This window comes from Polypterus senegalus, chromosome 18 (assembly GCF_016835505.1).
Source record: "Polypterus senegalus isolate Bchr_013 chromosome 18, ASM1683550v1, whole genome shotgun sequence".
Lineage (NCBI taxonomy): Eukaryota > Metazoa > Chordata > Cladistia > Polypteriformes > Polypteridae > Polypterus > Polypterus senegalus.
In genome coordinates this window covers 39,043,990-39,061,519 of record NC_053171.1, presented here as the reverse complement: position 1 = coordinate 39,061,519, position 17,530 = coordinate 39,043,990, and positions in this window count along the sequence as shown.

Here is a 17,530-nt window from a genome sequence, read left to right as displayed (position 1 = left end):
CACTTTATAAAGCGCATATTTACATATGATGACGATATTTTTAAGATGAAGTGCAGCAAAATATGTTTATTATATTATACAGATAAAACTTTAACTTCATTTAAATAATCTATATTCCTTACTGGGACTGGCGTGAAGGATAGAATAATTAAACATGTACTACGAAGATATTTCAATGTTCCTTAAACGTTTTGAAGAATCGACGCTCTAACCTTACAGATGGCTTAACGTCTATTACAGAGCTGATTGTGTGGCGATCGGTTACTTGGAGAAAGAAGAACAAGGACTGTAGTGGCGGCCACGCCAATATATATTGAATATAAAACAGAAAGAAAAAATAACGACACAGCTAAAAATGCAGCTGCAAATTTCGACAAAAGTTAAATGCTTGTGTCATGAGCATGAGGCGGCTATGCAGTGTCCGCAACGGACATGGCCATCCACTGTGCATAAGATACCATATTGACATTGGCGGGCGAAGGGGCCACCGATTCTTTCTCTGCCCAAGGCCGCCACAAGCCTAGAGCCTCCCCGAGTACTGCTGCAAAAAATTATTTCATCGAAGGTCGCGCACAATCACTGCACCGTGAAACCCATATTTAATAACATGCTTTAACTCCCATCATCATGAAAATGATATCACGTATACATCTCAGTATTTTAGCTATTCAGAGCTGTAATATCACGAATGTAATGGATTCTGTGTCCAGTCGGAGGAAGAGAGCCGGTTTAAGAAGCAAGTAGTGATTCACACACATAGATCACATAGAAGATAACATACAAAACAAATCATTTAACGTGCTACTTTAATTACGATGTGATTTGAGAAACTGGTTAATTAAACGATTTTAAGATGAAGTTTATGATGTTCTACTTTAATGACAAAATAAACTACATGATTAAAGTGGAAATTTCGAGATTGAAGTTGACATTTCGTGCTTTTTTCCCCACTGTGTGCCTTTTTTTCTCTGTACCCTAATAAGCTTTCATATGACACTCAGACAGTGGGCTACAACTTGCCTTTTCACGGTGACTTTGATATGTGACTTCTTTTTTATTTCAGGTACTATGCAACTTTGTGAACTTGAGCTTTCGAGTTTCTCCAACACGCTATGTCACTCGATCAACTTCCTTTTGTTGATTATACCACGGTTTATTTGAACAAATAGTATGTTTTTCTTTTGCCTCCACTTGGTATTCGCTGAAATTCTTATATTTTCCCCCGTGCTTTTCCCATTGTCTTTTCACAGAAGGCTGAGCTTAAGGGCAATTTATATTGATTTGCATATTCAAAGAGGCGTAATTCTGGGAGGAGTTGGGGTGGGACAGAAGGCGCGCACGAGCGTTACTTTTGCGCTGACCGGGATTTATGGAGCGGAAGAACGTGGAAGTTGGAGTACGCACAGATTCCTGCATCTGGATTTTTCTGTGCGTAAGCACATTTCGGCTTTTGTGCTTACGTCATGTTATAGTGCGAATTCTACACACAGCGTTATACATGAGGCCCCAGATCATCAACTCCATTTTGACAAAAGAAACTGCAGGGAGGCTCCACAATACAATTCAGTGTTGACAGCAGACACTTATTCTTGTAGCAGTCTCCAGCTCCTTTGTGAACAAACTACCTCATGTTTGAGCCAAAAAGTTTACATTTAGACCTGTCAGTACAGAGAAATTGCTGCCATTGTTCATCACCCCAGTTTTTGTTTTTTTTTGTGTGCAGGGGAGCTTATTGACTTTGTTTCTGCTTATTAAGAATGGCTTTTTCACAGCAACGTTTCTATGAAGACCACTTTTGACAAGATTTCTCCAGATGGTAAAGGGGTGTACTTGGATTACAGAGGTTTTTGTGAGTTCAGAGCCTGTAGCAGTGCTAGACATCTTCAGTTCTGAAGGATGTACCTCTTCTCTTCTACACTCAGTTTCTATGACATTTCTTGCCCATTTCCCTGTAGTTCTTTAGAAGAGCTTGGACACCACATCTGGAAACTCCTATCTGCAGTGAAAGGTCTGCTTGGGAGAGTTGCTGATGCAGGGTTACCACATCATGTCTTGTTGCTATATTCACTCTTGCCATGAATTTAGAACAGGTGGTTTCAAGGCTAAGCTGTCACTTCTGCCACACCCTTGGCTTTTTTGGTTGTCCTTCACCCAGTTTGACCATTTTCACCTGTTTCTGTTTAAGTTAATCAGTTAGCTTCATTTTAATAGCCCTGTTTTTAAGGATTCAGACCAGCTAAATTGGAACATCAAACTCCTGCCAATTTCACTCCAACCAGTTTCTTAATGAGAAGCCAGTTCTTGGTGTTAATTAAAGCCGTTATTGAATATCATGACTTGTTGCTGCTCTCATTCTGCCAGAACAGACTGTAGATTTTCTGTTTTTTCTAAGACCACTGTCAAGATATTTTGGTGACCTGAGCAGACCAACATGACTGAGACCTTCACCTTTCTTTATTTTCAGGGTAGCTGGTCATGTGGCAGCTTGTTTTGTGTCTCATTTGGCTGCTCATTAAAGAAAAAGAAACAACAAAAAGGTCTTAGTCACATCAATTAAAACTATGGCAATACAAGTTAATCAGCAGCAAAAACGGCTCACTAATTAAGAAGATGGTTAGAATTAAAACCTGCAGGTCTGGAGTTGGACACCCCTGATCTAAAGAAAAATTTATATAAAAACTATTGGGTCTGTTAGACCTTTGCACAGTATCTTTTTTTTTTTGTAGACTTGACCTTTTTTCAGTTTGTTTTGTGTTTATTTTGTATGTTTTTTACCAGTATTTTTTTACATTTATAATTGTTGTACAGCATGCTTGACCTTTACATGGAGGTGTACTTAACATTTTCCTTTTACATCTCAAGGGTATGTCTGCTAAGCTAATTGGTGACTCTTAACTGAGCAGGTATAAGTAAAATAACCAAGTGAGTAGAAGGCCTCACCAGAGCTCACATTTTCTCTGGCTACCTATGGAACTATAACAGACTAAGCAAGTTAAAATGGATGAAATAGAAAGAATATAACAAAACAAAATCCCCTCCAACCCCTCTAGGAGGTGCCCTATTGGAGCACTTTTAGTCACAGGTTCATTCCACCATGCTGCAGTAAGAATCACATCTGAGGGTCTTTTCTACCCATTGCTATCAGGCAATTCAGTGGCTCCTCCCAATGTACTCATTAAGTTAATTTTGAAATATCTGCACAAGCTACATTTATTTATTTACTTATCGATCGATCGATTGATTAATTGATTGGCTGTGTTATTGGTCCTGTGAGTCTGTATCCTTGTTTTTTATGTTTCTTCTGCTTTTTGCATCTGAATTTCCCCATGAGATTAATAAAGTTTATCTAATCTAATAACATGAAACCTGTTTAATCAAGTTCAGAGTCACAGGGGACTGGAGACTGTCCTGGCAATACTGAGCACAAGGGAGGATTCAGCCCTGCACTGTGTGTCAGCCCATTACAGAACCCACTCGCCCCGACACTCACACAATTGGGAATTACCATTTATTCTAATAGATATGTCTTTAGTGGTGGGAGAGGAAAATCCACCCATACAAAGGGAGAACATGCAGACTCCACATGGACAATGTCTTGGTGCAGGAGATGAGGCAGCAGTACTGTGCATTTCACTACTGTGTTGCCTCTGGAAGCAATAGGCCAAAAAGATGGTGTAATAATATTATAATGAACTAGTATAGTTAAAATTTTAGGAAAGACCTATTAAAAAGAAAGGTCTGGCCAGCTGTCCCGAAGGAATACAGGTGGCCGAGATGAAAGGACATGAACAGGCCAGCAGCTGGACTGAGGGGTTTAATGCTTTACATCAATGTGCTTGTAACTGGTTTCAAATGGGTGCTATGCTGTTACCCTGTGCAGACACATCAGAAGCACTGATTTAAGTTTGTTTGAGCTCCAACATGAGATAAAGAGTAACTTTGGGCCTTAAAAGAAAGACTGGAGTAGAAGGGATTTTTTTTCTTGCCTTCTTGAGAGTTAAAGCACATTAAGGCATTCCTTGTGTGATTATACAAGAAATAAATTGTTGTTGATGATGGGATGAGTTTATGAGTCTTTGGAAAGGAGTAGCTTTTTTGAAATATGAGCATTCTTTTACCCTTCAGGAAAAAAAACATGGGCTGGAATGGGAAGTGAGTCATGTTAAAGCAGGATTGGAATGAACCAGGGGAGCTGGCCATGCACTGTGACTTCCCATTAGTTTGGGAGGAACATCAAGGAAGCTGGACTAACATAAATTTAGTCTAACAAAGAAACACTCTCTCTCAGCTTCTCCATTCAAGCAGATCGCTATCATGTCTGTTTCTATCATTCTATCCAAGGGCCATGCTAGACCACGTCGGACCAGAGACTAATCAACATACTAAGGCAGAGATCCTCCTGGTAGCCTATTGTCCAGGTTGTAATAATATTATTTTGCCAACACGTATCTTTGTAGTCTGTTTATACTTTGTTCATATTATTTATAATACACTAATAAATGTGTAGCTTTCTCTCCTGCATGTTACAGAGGTGAAATGAAGGGGGGCATATTGAACTAAAATAGCAGTCAACATGTACAGTGTGGTAAGAGTATGGGATTTTTTGGCATTCTGTTGTGTTTTATGTAATAAAGCATCAAAAAGGAAAAATAGAGTTACCACAATAAATACAATCTCTCTATTATTAAAAAAAAAATCTTGGAGGGCTTGGAAGGAAATGAGACGTGATTTTCTCTGAGACACTTTAACGTCCCGCGAGACAAGGCAGTGAGACAAAAGGACAGCTGCTGTACAGGCTTTTAAAAGTTCGAAGCGCTGTGCGACATGCAGATCATGCAGCACGACGGCAGCAGCAGCAAATCAGCAGCCGATTGAGCAAGAGGGGGTTATCGGAGGAGCGACTGAATCTTTCTTAGCGTGCATTCAGCCCCCCTCTTCACAACGCAAGCGGCAGAGACGCGAAGTGGCTGGTGCATTGCGCACCCCAGGAGGGTTGGGGGGGCTTAGCGAGCAAAGCGAGCAGGGTGCAAAGCCCCGTAGTATATTAAAAAAAAACTTTCTTTAAAGATTTTTTAAAGAGCACTTCGCTTACATTTAGCTTTTGATTATGGGATGGCATCTTTGAGATAAATTGCTGCTTATATCTTTGGACAATATTGTGAAAATCGTCAAATATTAACATTTGAGTGAAATTGTGTCATTATTTCATATACACGTTCACATCTGAATTTAGGTTGGAGCTGAAGAGATGAAATGTAAACCACCAGAGGTCTGATAAATGTAATGTGGACCTGCTTTGCGGTAACATTTTACTTTCTGGAGGTCATAACTCTGCTTGAACTCTGCTTCATCCAGCCAGGTTATAAGCAGGTATGAAACTGATGATTTATTATATCAACAGAAAGTTATTTAAAGAAGTGACAATATCTTAAAATAAAGGGGGTCCTGCACAATGGAGCAGCAAATCCAGACAGTCTGCTAAAATGTTGGCATGTGTAATTGAGTCATATAGAGAGACAACGTTGAAGCCAAGAGAGATGGAAAATATAAGAAGCAATATGGAGAGGGGAAATATAGACCTATATTAGGAGGAAAAAAAGAAACTGAAAAAATAGTAAATGATTCGAGCTGCTGAAGAATTTGAAAGTGGATAGGCAAATGCATAGCTGAGAGATTTGCCAGAGGGTTTTGAATTTCAGACGGAGACGGGTATAATTCATCTGGAAAATGCATAATACTCAGTACATGTGAGTGCAAGTGCATTTTTCTACAGTTACTTTATTTGAAAACTGCAGAAATATTTAAGTGGCAGAAACTTCACAGGTCAAGGTTAAAAGGCATTGAAGTGAAGTCTCTTGATCAGGCAGTGCTGACAGGCCCGTTATTGTAGTTTACTTGACTTCCTGAAATAAATGTGACAGCAGCAGGACTTTTTAACATATTGCAGTAAACTGCACTTCGTTACTTTGCACATCTTCATCATGTTGTTCAAGGATGTTGTTTCTCTTAAAAGATCATTTTAGGACCATTCTTTCATCTATAGTTTTACAGTGCTGTTTTAAGTGTAGAAATAAGATTTTGTGTCGCCTCAGAGTGCAGCCCACAAGGTAAGACACACTCTCCACGACACCTGTAACCATATCACTCCAGATTTATTGCATTTCTCCTGTTTCTACTTTTTTTTTATTTTGCTTGGAGCCATCATGCATCATTCCTGTTCTAAAGCAGCCCAGTCAGGTTAGGCTGTCCGGATGCATTGGCATTTACATTTATTTCCAGCATGTGGTTGCCCCATGCCAGGCCTCAGCCTCATTTGAGGCAGACACCATGAAACCATCTGCGTCCATAACACCCGGCTTATCCAAGTTAAAAACCTTTCATGATGTATTGTTAGCCTGACTTTGCTTAATTAGTATTTTGCTAGTTGGAGTAATAATTAAACACAGAAGTGAGAAAATATATTTCACAATATATTCAAATTTTCAGGGGAAGCAACAGAAACTTTTCATCAGAGAGATGCGTTCCATGTTATTTATCTTGATTTTCAAAACGTGTTTGTATCTTATTAGAAGCTGGTGATCAAAATAAAGGAAGTGGGAGATCAAGGCGTAGTGTGCAGATGGACGGAAAGTTTGCTTAATAACAGGAAGCAATGAGTTATGGTGTGAGGAGCTTTTTCCAAATTAGTGATGTTAAAAGTTGAGTTCCACAGGGAGCAGTACTAGGGGCTGCTGCTTTTTTTAGTGTATGTGAACAACTTTAGTATTCATGTAAATAACAAGCAGGTGCAGGAAGAGAGAAGAAAGCTGTGAAATGTTGGAGTTTAAAACAGGAGACCGTTATTAATTGCTGTAGTGTTTTAGGCAAAAATTAAGAAAATAAAAAACAAAACAAAATGGTTGCTCCCGGGTAGGACATATTTGACGAGTATTTCAAGTGTCATTCCCCTTGTCTTGAAGGGACACCAGTTGTCTTCATTGGCTGACATTTTTGAGAAGGGAAGCAGCAATGGCATTAATAGCTGCACAACATCATGTCCTTCTCTCAGGTGCACAGCTAACTTGGTCCCAGTAGCAGACTCGCCATGATTGAGTGGTGGACACCAGTAAAAGTTGAACATGCCACCCTGGGGGGGGGGATGTCAGATACCCTGCACCAGGGTGGGCAAAGTCAGTCTTGGAGAGCCGCAGTGGCTGCAGGTTTTTGTTCCAACCCAGTTGCTTAATAAGAAGCACTCATTGCTCAAGTAACACTTCTGCTTCATTTCAGTGGTCTCGCTTGTTAAGATTTTGAAGCCTTGATTGCTTATTTCAGTCTTATATCTTTAGAAAGGAAACAAAAATCTAGGATATGAGAATGACATGGCTAACAAACCATGAAATGAAATTATGGAAAAGGATTGTTTTCTAATTAAGCAGCTGGGTTGAAACAAAAACCACTGCGGCCCTCCAGGACTGACTTAACCCACCCCTGCCCTACACTTTAAGAAACTGCCAGCATTTCACAGGAGTTAACCGTAACTTTTTACAATAAAACACTGTAATGAAAAATGTTTCTTGTAGTCACAGTGGTAAACCCATCTTCCATCATACAGTAAAATTGTGTTTGGACTGGTCCATGTTGCATTGTGGGACATTTTCAGCTCATGCGTTTCACTTACATGTGTGGTAAGATGAGAGTTATAAGTGAAATCCTGGCTACAGGGTCACTGATGGAAACTTGTTTGATGTCGTACAAACATTAGAAAGAGAAGCGGAGAGACAAGCAACAAGTAGTGAGGTGAGCGACAAAAGGAGGACTCTAAGGACCTTCAAAACTCAACTTGAGGTAATATTTGTGGGAAATAGATTGAATACACTGTAAAGAAATCCTGTAATATCATTGCATTAACTGGGTATTTTCACAGTCAAAAAACTGTAATACAATAAATGGTTAAACAAGGATTTTATATAGGTAACTAACTTTCATTTAAGCAGAGTTTTACTTGAAAATATCAGTTGTTTCAAAGTTCAAGACCATTGTTATTAATTATGTTGTATTGCTGTAAACTTACAATGGCACAGAAAATATAATTTGCATAGCGTTAGTATATTTGCATAAGGAACGCCCCCTTTGCAGCGGCCCCACTGAGACTCCCACACCTCTGCACTGTGAAGATGGCCAGCAAGCTCCATTTTCTGTGGGTGCTGAAGGTGTTTCGTTATTATGGAAGCTGATCCATGATGTTTTTTAGGGTGAACCAGTAACACTCCCTACATTACAAAAGGAATCTTTTCTTTTCCACTTGACAACATGAAATAATTCAACTAAACATTAAAATGGCATCAGTGGATAAAAATGTTGTTATACGTGTCTGACTGTAAAATGATTAGAAGCATAGTAGCTAGTCATTTATCTGTTAGGTTGCAGAGAAATCTGTTTAAGTAGAATTGTTTTAGTAAATATTCTGTGAAGTACCAGTTACCATACTAATACAGTTAAAATGTAAATATTAAGGAAATTCCAGTAATTTAACAGCAGCATACTGCTACATCACATTCATTTTGTGCCTCAGTTTACTGTGAGGTCACTGTATGGTTTAGTATTTTGGTGGTAATGTACAGTAATATACTACAGTAAAATACAGTGGGAGTAATGCAATTAGTAGCCAGTAATTTATTGTAAATTTACAGTCACATTTTTGCAGTGCACAGACAGCTGAATCATTACTGGAGGACCTGGACAGAATTTGGACTTGGGTAGATAGTCGACTGGTAAAGCTAAACATAAATAAATGTAAGATGTTGTTGTACAGGAGCGGCACGGTGGCGCAGTGGGTAGCGCTGCTGCCTTGCAGTTAGGAGACCCAGGTTCGCTTCTTGGTTCCTCCCTGCGTGGAGTTTGCATGTTCTCCCCGTGTCAGCATGGGTTTCCTCAGGGTACTCCGGTTTCCTCCCATGGTCCAAAGACATGCAGGTTAGGTGCATTGGCAATCAAATTGTCCCAAGTGTGTGCTTGGTGTGTGTGCGCGTGCCCTGCCGTGGGTTGGTGCCCTGCCTGGGGTTTGTTTCCTGCCTTGCACCCTGTGTTGGCTGGGATTGGCTCCAGCAGACCCTCATGACCCTGTAGTTAGGATATAACGGGTTGGATAATGGATAGATGTTGTTGTACACAGCAATTAAACATTTTAGATATAATTACACAATATGTGGTATGCAGCATGAAATCACACCTTCTGACAAGGACCTAGGAGCAATAGTGTCATGAAATGGCTGACTTCAAAAAGCACAGCTGCAAAATCACTTCAAATGTTGCCTACTAGAGTGGGAAAACACCGTCAAAATACCCCAACTAGAATCCCAAAGGGCTGAGACAAATCTTGATAAAAATAAAAGGTTTATTTTCACAAAGGCCTGTGCAGGCACCAAGCTCCAAAGGAGTTGCCAGAAAGGCAAGAGTAACAAAGAAAACAGAGTCCTACTACAGTATCCAAAAAATCGAAGTCAAGACAGAGCGCAGGTTCAAAAAATCCCAATACACAAATCCAAAGACGAAATCGAGAAACACAGCGCAGGTTTGATATGTAGGAAATCAAAAGGTAATAGTAAATTTACAGATACTCACAATGGCATGAAAATACACGAAACAAACACAAAACACAACTTTGAACACTAGCCAGGTGGAATATGCTGGCTGAACCATGGCAAATAATGGACTCTTCACTGTCCATGTCCAGACAATGTACAGAAGCGATTAAGAGAGCTAATTGGACGTTATGTTCTACAGCGCCAAGTGTAGAGTACAAGTCAAGGGGGCTTATACTTGAGCTATGTAACACACTGTGCGAGGCCTCACCTGGAGTAGCAGGTTCAGCTTTATTATGTGTAACACAAAAAGATGTATTAAGTGGTATAGGACGTCCACAAAAGCACAGCCAGACTGATTCAGGAACTGTGCGGCATGGCCAGTGAGGAACATTTTTTCATTTGCAGGATTTGAAGATTAAGAGGTGGCATGAAAGAAGTGCCTAAGATTATGATGAGAAGATCCAACCTGTGAACGTCACCATCTCAGTCATATGTGTTGGGAATGCACCAAAGTAGCATCATTTTGGACAAAAATCTTTACTTATCAGACAGCCTTGCCATCACAATCTCTCCTAACCCCCTAACAGCTGTGTTTGATGGACTCCTGGGTGGGCTTAATCTGGAGAAGGACAAATTAACTGTAATAGCCGATATCACACTAATCACACTTCTCTGTATGAAAAATAACTTTCTAATGTTAGTGTGAAAATTACCTTCATCAAGTTTCCAATCATTGCTGAAGAACTCATCACAAAGTAACTGCTGGGATCCACCACACTGATTCCCTTTGTAATTTTAAACACTTTGATCTTGTCACCTTTTAATCTCCCTTTGCTTAAACAGAAAAGGTTCATCTCCTTCAATGTCTCCTCAAAGCTCTTACCTCTCGGTCCTAAAGTCAGCCAATTTGCTTTTCTCTGGACTTTGTGTAGTGCTGCTCTGTCTATGTTTGTAATATGGAGACCAAAACTGAAGACTACTCCAGGTTGGGCCTCACTAGTGCGTACGACTTAAACACAACCTCCTGTGATTGCACAAATCAGTCACTTGACACATTCTTTAAAGTATTCATTAAGGGATTCTAAGATTTTTTGTGTTAACCAAGCCCTGTATCTTTACAAAGTTTGTATACTTAGGTGTTGTACTGTGTTAGCCATTATGGATGTAATGAGAAGTCAATGACACCTTTTATTGGCTAACTAAAAAGTTTACAATATGCAAGCTTTCAAGGCAACTCAGGGTCCTTCTTCAGGTAAGGTGTAACCATTACATCATTGTAATCTGTGAAATTAAGGACTGGACACACAGCGAAGGTTTGGGGCAGCCACCTGTATAATTTCCCTGGCTACAAAAGGCTTTCAGTTGAGTACAATGTGTACAGATTCGAGTCCAAAGTAGAACTGATTAAGTATGAAGGATGAGGGGTTTTTATAGTCGGTTTCCAGGAAGTGACGGCTTCAGGGCCGGGACAGGCAGGATTTCTTGTATGTGGTCTGTGGAGAGCAAAGAGAGAGGTTTAGCGCAACCCGCCGGCCTGGTGTGGAATTGGCTTTTTCTGGTCCCTTTGGCTGACTCCCAAGCGCACATCATTAATCATTACACCTTGCCTGAGTTGCCTCAAAAGCTTGCATATTGTTATCTTTGTAGTTAGCTGTCATTTATCATTTCGTTTCACTTCTTGTTACAAAGTTAGGATACTGAGTTTGAAATAGTCCTAGCTGTAGCACAGCAAAAGTCTGCCCCATCTATTGGATATTTAATACACATGGGGGAAATAGCTAACGGGGCACCAAAATCTGTGCAGACATTTTTAGTTAGTCACCACCGGTGAACCATTGGTCTTTAGAGAGGAAAATACACAGCAGAAACAAAACGGTAGTCCATTATAGAAATGTAAAAGTCAGTCACTAATGTTACCTATAGTCCTAGGGGTAGTTATGAAAATGAGATGAGAACATTGAAACCAAGTAATGTGAAACTGTAGATCAGAACATGAATCGAGGGTGACCTCACACATCAGGTTTTAGTAAGTCCTAAAGCAGTTGCTACTATATGCGTGCAAAGTGAATCAATGTTTCCTATTAAATTCTACAATATTATATTACCGAGCAAGCTCATGACATAAATAAAAAGTCACAAGATCAAAGACTGAACTTGATACTTACAGGCAAGTTTGACCATTGCCTTGTACTTTCACATCACATAAAGCAGCAGCCAACATTAATAAGTATAATAGAGTGTGTTACAGATACGTGGAAGTTACACTTACCTGAAGAAAACTCCCACATATGTTTCGTTCTTCTTGTGCTATGAAATAAATAACATCACAGCATCTCCTTCCACATCTCTGACCTGAGCTCCCAATGATTTGCCAACTGACCACTGTGTCAGCTACCCACGCTGCTTCAACATATCAATAGTAAATAGATGAATAAAAACTAAACTGACACTCTATTCAAGTGTTTTGTTTCTGGATTACATGCAACACACTCTTTCTTTCCTGCTTGACCTTGGGAATGAGCCCTGCAAAACACTGACATACTCGTATGTGTGCTTCTTGCCTTACAGTGTTGTTGGGAAAATAATAATGCTGTAAAATAAGTATAACATTAGGTTCCTCATTATTTTAAAAAGTAACTGGACTAGATAACGCACGTGTTACTAACGTGTTAACCGCAACACTGCTCCCGAGATTGTGCTGCTGAGCTTAGCGATGTAAGTTTAGCTCATTAACCTAAATTTATTGAGACAGATTATGTGAACCAGTAGAAGGAATAATATGATCGTGCCTTTCTGTGGACTATTCCACTTTTGGCTGTTGAATAAGGAGGAGCACCAGAGAGAATGTTGACATTCCCTAGATTTAATTAATGCACGGGCAAGTTTTGATTAAAATCTTCCTAGGAGAAGGAATAGCTAACACATGCAAAGGTGAACAGAGTATAATGGACATGTACAGATTATAAACTCCTTAACTGTAACCCGGTTAAGGGTTTACATGGCCAAATAACCGGGTTACCCTCTGAGAAATCTACCTCTGTTATCATGGTTTCTCTGTGACCAATAACCCAGATTCTCTAGCTGGAATAAGGGTGTGCATGGTGTAAAGAATACGTGAGTAGGAGACATCATCATGGCTTTGGACAGGTAAGCAGTACCACTCCAGGGTGAGAGGAGACTCTCTTGCTGACATGACATTCTTTTCCATCTGTAGCTCAGTGGGACGTTGACCAAGGGAAAAGTGACAGCAATTCTGCGTTTCCACAGCCAAGATCTGCCCCTTCCAGGAACCAGCCCTTTAAATCCTCCCAGCTCTGGAAAGAGGCAGTCATTGTTCAGACTCCCAGTGACTGAGACTGACGGCTCAGAAGCACTTCCTTCTTTTGCATTTTAAAGCGCCCTGACGTATTATTTATTTCCCTATCTTGGCTTCCCAACCTTTTTTTTTTTGTCTCATTTGGCTCATAATTTCATCACAATGGCATTTTAGAAACCAGATTTCTTTGAGTAACTGGAGTATTAAAGCACATGTAAGCACACTCATTGACCCCAAGACACATCACTAATGATGCATATCAGAAGATGTGTAGTTCAACAAGTTGTATTTATGGAGATATTAGTTGCTGAAATATGCATTTTCTTTATTTGTTATGGGTTCTTTTTGTTTGGTAAATTATTATCTGTTACCTGATTATTGAAATACATTTTCTTTCTTTGTTTAAACTCTTAATACAATGTACTTATTTAAGCAATTAGATTTAGAAAAGTGATTTGTGGTTTTGGCTTTTCCATTTTGGGATGACCGCAACACCAGTGTTTTTGCACTCTATGTATACTTGAAGTGGTGTTAACAGGCACCCTTAGCATGGGAAAGGCACTATATAAGTAAAATATATTATTATTGATATTATTAAGCTCAATGCAATGTTTCCCTCTTGTTTTTCACTGATAAAAGCTGAAACTCTGCTATGTCCTCCACCACGCGTACTCCATCCCCTGCCAGTCATACGTTTTGAAGATGTTCTGCATTCTGATTGGCACCAGTACGACTCGAAACTGTCAGCTGACTGACTGAAGCCTGTCTGTAACTCTACATAAGCTGGCATGTATCTGACTAACACTGATTATGTTTATTGACCGATGGATTCATTGTCAATAAAACCTCGATATACGTAGTTGTGCTTTAAACTCCCAGCAGGGCTGTACTTGCAGGTACTGTAAATGACAATGTCCCATCTAATGTCCCCTACCAGTTGTTCTTTGATGCCACTTAAATCTTTTGTCTTGCTCATTTTCTGTCTGTAAATTGCACACAAGCACACAATCCATTCCCAAACTTAGTCCCAGTGACCCACTATGGCTGCAGGTTTCTGTTCCAACTAATTTCTGTTTTTAAATTGAACTCCTAACCTAACTAAGTTAGCTGTTATTTTTGTGTTTTGACATCAATGTAGAAAGTACAAATCTAAGCAGTTATACAGGGATAATGTACTTTTTTTCTTTTTATCAATATTTTCATCCAATTTTTCTTCCACATTTCCAGGTGATCAGGTTATTTAGTCCATTACTTACTAATTAGGGGGTCTAACGCTGAAGAAACTACAGCCTTTCAACATTCAGTGCTGTTTGTCCAGGTACCTGCTCTGCTTGTTCATGATTGTCATTATTAGGATACAGTGAAGGGAGGAAACTACACAGAAAAAGGAAAAATTTAAATAACATTTATAACAAAAATAGAAATGTTTTTAATGTATTATAAATGTAAGAATCATACTGCACTGCTTTTCTGGATGTAGAATAAGACAAGGGGAAAAATGAGCAGCTAATTAAATGAGATGAGGTATTAGCACTGATTGTGAATGTGGCTGGAACTAAAACCTGCAGCCACGGAGGACTGCACTTGTGAACCATAACATTGATAGCCACCTCCCTGCTTTAAAGAGTATTATCTGTTGGTGACACAATAATTTATTATGGACACAGGACAGGAGGCCTTGTAATTTTGGCTCTATATGTAGAAATGAACACTCTGATTAGCACAACAATGACCCTCTAAATGTGTACTTCTGCCTGAAGTGCCTGAGCTGTGCTGACAAGTCATATGGTGCCATCTTGTGGACAGGAAGGGCATTTCTGTTAATGTAAAGACTTCGGTCAGAATTTCTGTACTGCACATTGCTTTAAGCCTACATTGCTATTTAACCTTGTTAATATTAATGTCATGCAGGGCTGAAATTTATAATAACATATTACTAAAATGAAAAAAAATGTTTAAAATGAAAAAAATAACACACTATATATAGGTAAAGGTGTACATAATACACATTTGCACATACTATGCATTATTTATATAGCTGCTAAACGGATGTGAATTTAGTTTTAAAAAAAGCAAAATTAGATGAATGACATTATTTGAACCTGAATTCATATTAATAAATGTTTGAAGACTATGCAAAAATCATTCAATGACCCACCCATTTGGCTTCTGCCTCTTTCATTTAAGGGTCCCAAGCGTCCAAACTGTGTGTCTTTTGAAAGGTTCACTCTGGCCTTTGTCCTATTTATTATCATACTGGCAGACTCTGATGCTGTTTTCCTGTCGCCTTTTGTTGTCAGTTGACTCCTTGGTACGTTCAGCTCGTTGATTCATATTCAGAGTTGATGACAGGTAATTTGTGGGCTTTTTGTATGATTTCTGTAATTTATGTGGTGTCGACTTTCTTTGTGAATTCTGTTTATTATTACAGCTATCAATGTTGTGGGGCAAATGATGAAGCAGGGTGGATTTCAAATGATTGGGGTGCCAACCGGTCAAAACCCCATTTAATTCCAACAATAGAAATCAAAACGTTCATACAAAACTCGTGCTGGATGGCGCTATATAGTTGGGAGAGTTGCCTTTTAAAACCAATAAATCCTGCACACTCTGTTTCTCACTCTAGTGACGTCCGGTTCAAAACGAGACGTCACCTTCTGGGAGTGCCACTCTTTTATACTGAGTGGACCAGAAGGGGCGGGGCGGGGTTTTCTTGGCTTTGTTGCACTTAAGGGGTGGGAGGATAAAAGGAGACAAGACTGGTAGCGACAGAGCCCCCCTCACCCAGGTATACCATATGCCTTAGGTGAGCAAGGATGCTGACCCTGTGGCACGCATGCATGATACAGACTTACTGTCTTGGATTCCTTTGAATTCTTCTTCATTTTCTAAACGTTCTTGTGATGATCATCTTTGTGAAAGCATAACATGACATAACATAACGTTACTCAAACCAGCGTCACCCAAATTAGCCGCCATTCCAACAGCAATGGCCCAAGGCAAGAACCAGTTCTGAATGGGGCACCTGGTCATCACAGAGTCCACTCACACTTACCAGAGGCTATTTTAGGATTCCTAATAACCCTAATGTGAATTTCTTCTGGATGTGAGAGAAAACTGGAGTGTCCAGAGAAAAGCCTGCCGACATACCAGGGGGAGCATGCAATCTCCATCGAGGCGACAAAGCTGGTCTCAGTCTATATTTGAACTAACAGCTTTTCATTCACTTATAACAAGACCCCAACTCATTACTTTAATTGAGTTTATATTTACATTTCTAAAACTTCAAACCAAATTCCTAAATGACTCCATGTCATCTTTTTAATGCTCACTTAAAGATGAGCTGCTGTATATTTGGGTTGAAAATGAACATTTCCTTCTGAACACAATGATTCAAAGATTGGGTGACATCTTTTTCTTTAGAGGTGACACAGTAGGTAGCGCTAAGGCCTCATATGTCCTTGGCAAATGATTCTGTGAAGTTGATACAGTCTCAACATGTCTGTTCTTCCACTCTTAAAGACGTTGTGTTCGTCTGCACCTCTGCCTGACCCTGAGTAAGGGTGTGTACAACAGGCCAGACATGAGCCTCGTCCAGGTTTGGCTCCCGCCTTGTGTGCAGTACTGAAGGGATAGGCTTTAGCTCTCACAATCATCCACAGAAATAGCAGGTACTGGAAATAAATAAAAACTGACAAGGTATGACAAGGTAGGTGCTAGTGCAGAAACTGGAAAGAACAAGCAAAAGAAAATGCAGTATCCATCTGCCCAGTCTTTTTGTTAAATGCATTTCTTCTAGATAGTGTTACAAATACCCAGAATTCTTCACTGACAGTAATGGCCTTGCACAGGCCACACAACGTTCACCGGGAAAAATCACTTACACTGGGCCAATGCATAGTCACTGATGAACAGAGCATCTTGTCATTGAACCTTGTGATGAGTTTGGAATCGCTGGAGGAAATCTCCATTTGCACAATGCAACCGCAAACAGAAGACACCATGGTGGGTCACACGCATTGTAAGGCAGCGATACCACACAATACAAGCAGCAATAGCATTTAAGAACATGTCCAGCTAAAATAGTGACTGACAGACAGTTTGGTCAACAAAACAAATGCAAAGTGAAAAATGACCTCCATTGAACAGAACAAGAAAACAAGCTCAGCTGCTTAAAAACATAGAAATGGCCAAACATGTTTGTGGATTCTTTCCACACCCAGAAAAATGCCAAGGAGCCTCATGTATAGCAAAACTGGTGCATCTATCTGATCTGTAAAATAGAAACTCATAGGACACAAAGTAAAAAGGAACCATGAAAGAGTAAAATGGACCTCTAGCTTCCTCACAGTACCAATGTTTACAGAGTGTTGAACCCGGGTCTCTCAGGTGGGCTGCCTCGCTCTTTACTTATCTCCTAAGGGTCACACAAATCCCTTTTGAGTGCCACTTCTTGCCTGTGTCTGTCAGCCCTGACCTCTATTCCTTTGGCTAGTGAACCTTCCCCTCATGTGTCATTCTCCCAGCTCTACGACAACATTTATTTCTATAGCACATTTTCATACAAATAATGTAGCTCAAAGTGCTTTATGTGATGAAGAAAGAGAAAAAAGACAAAATAAATAAGAATTAAAATAAGAGAACACTA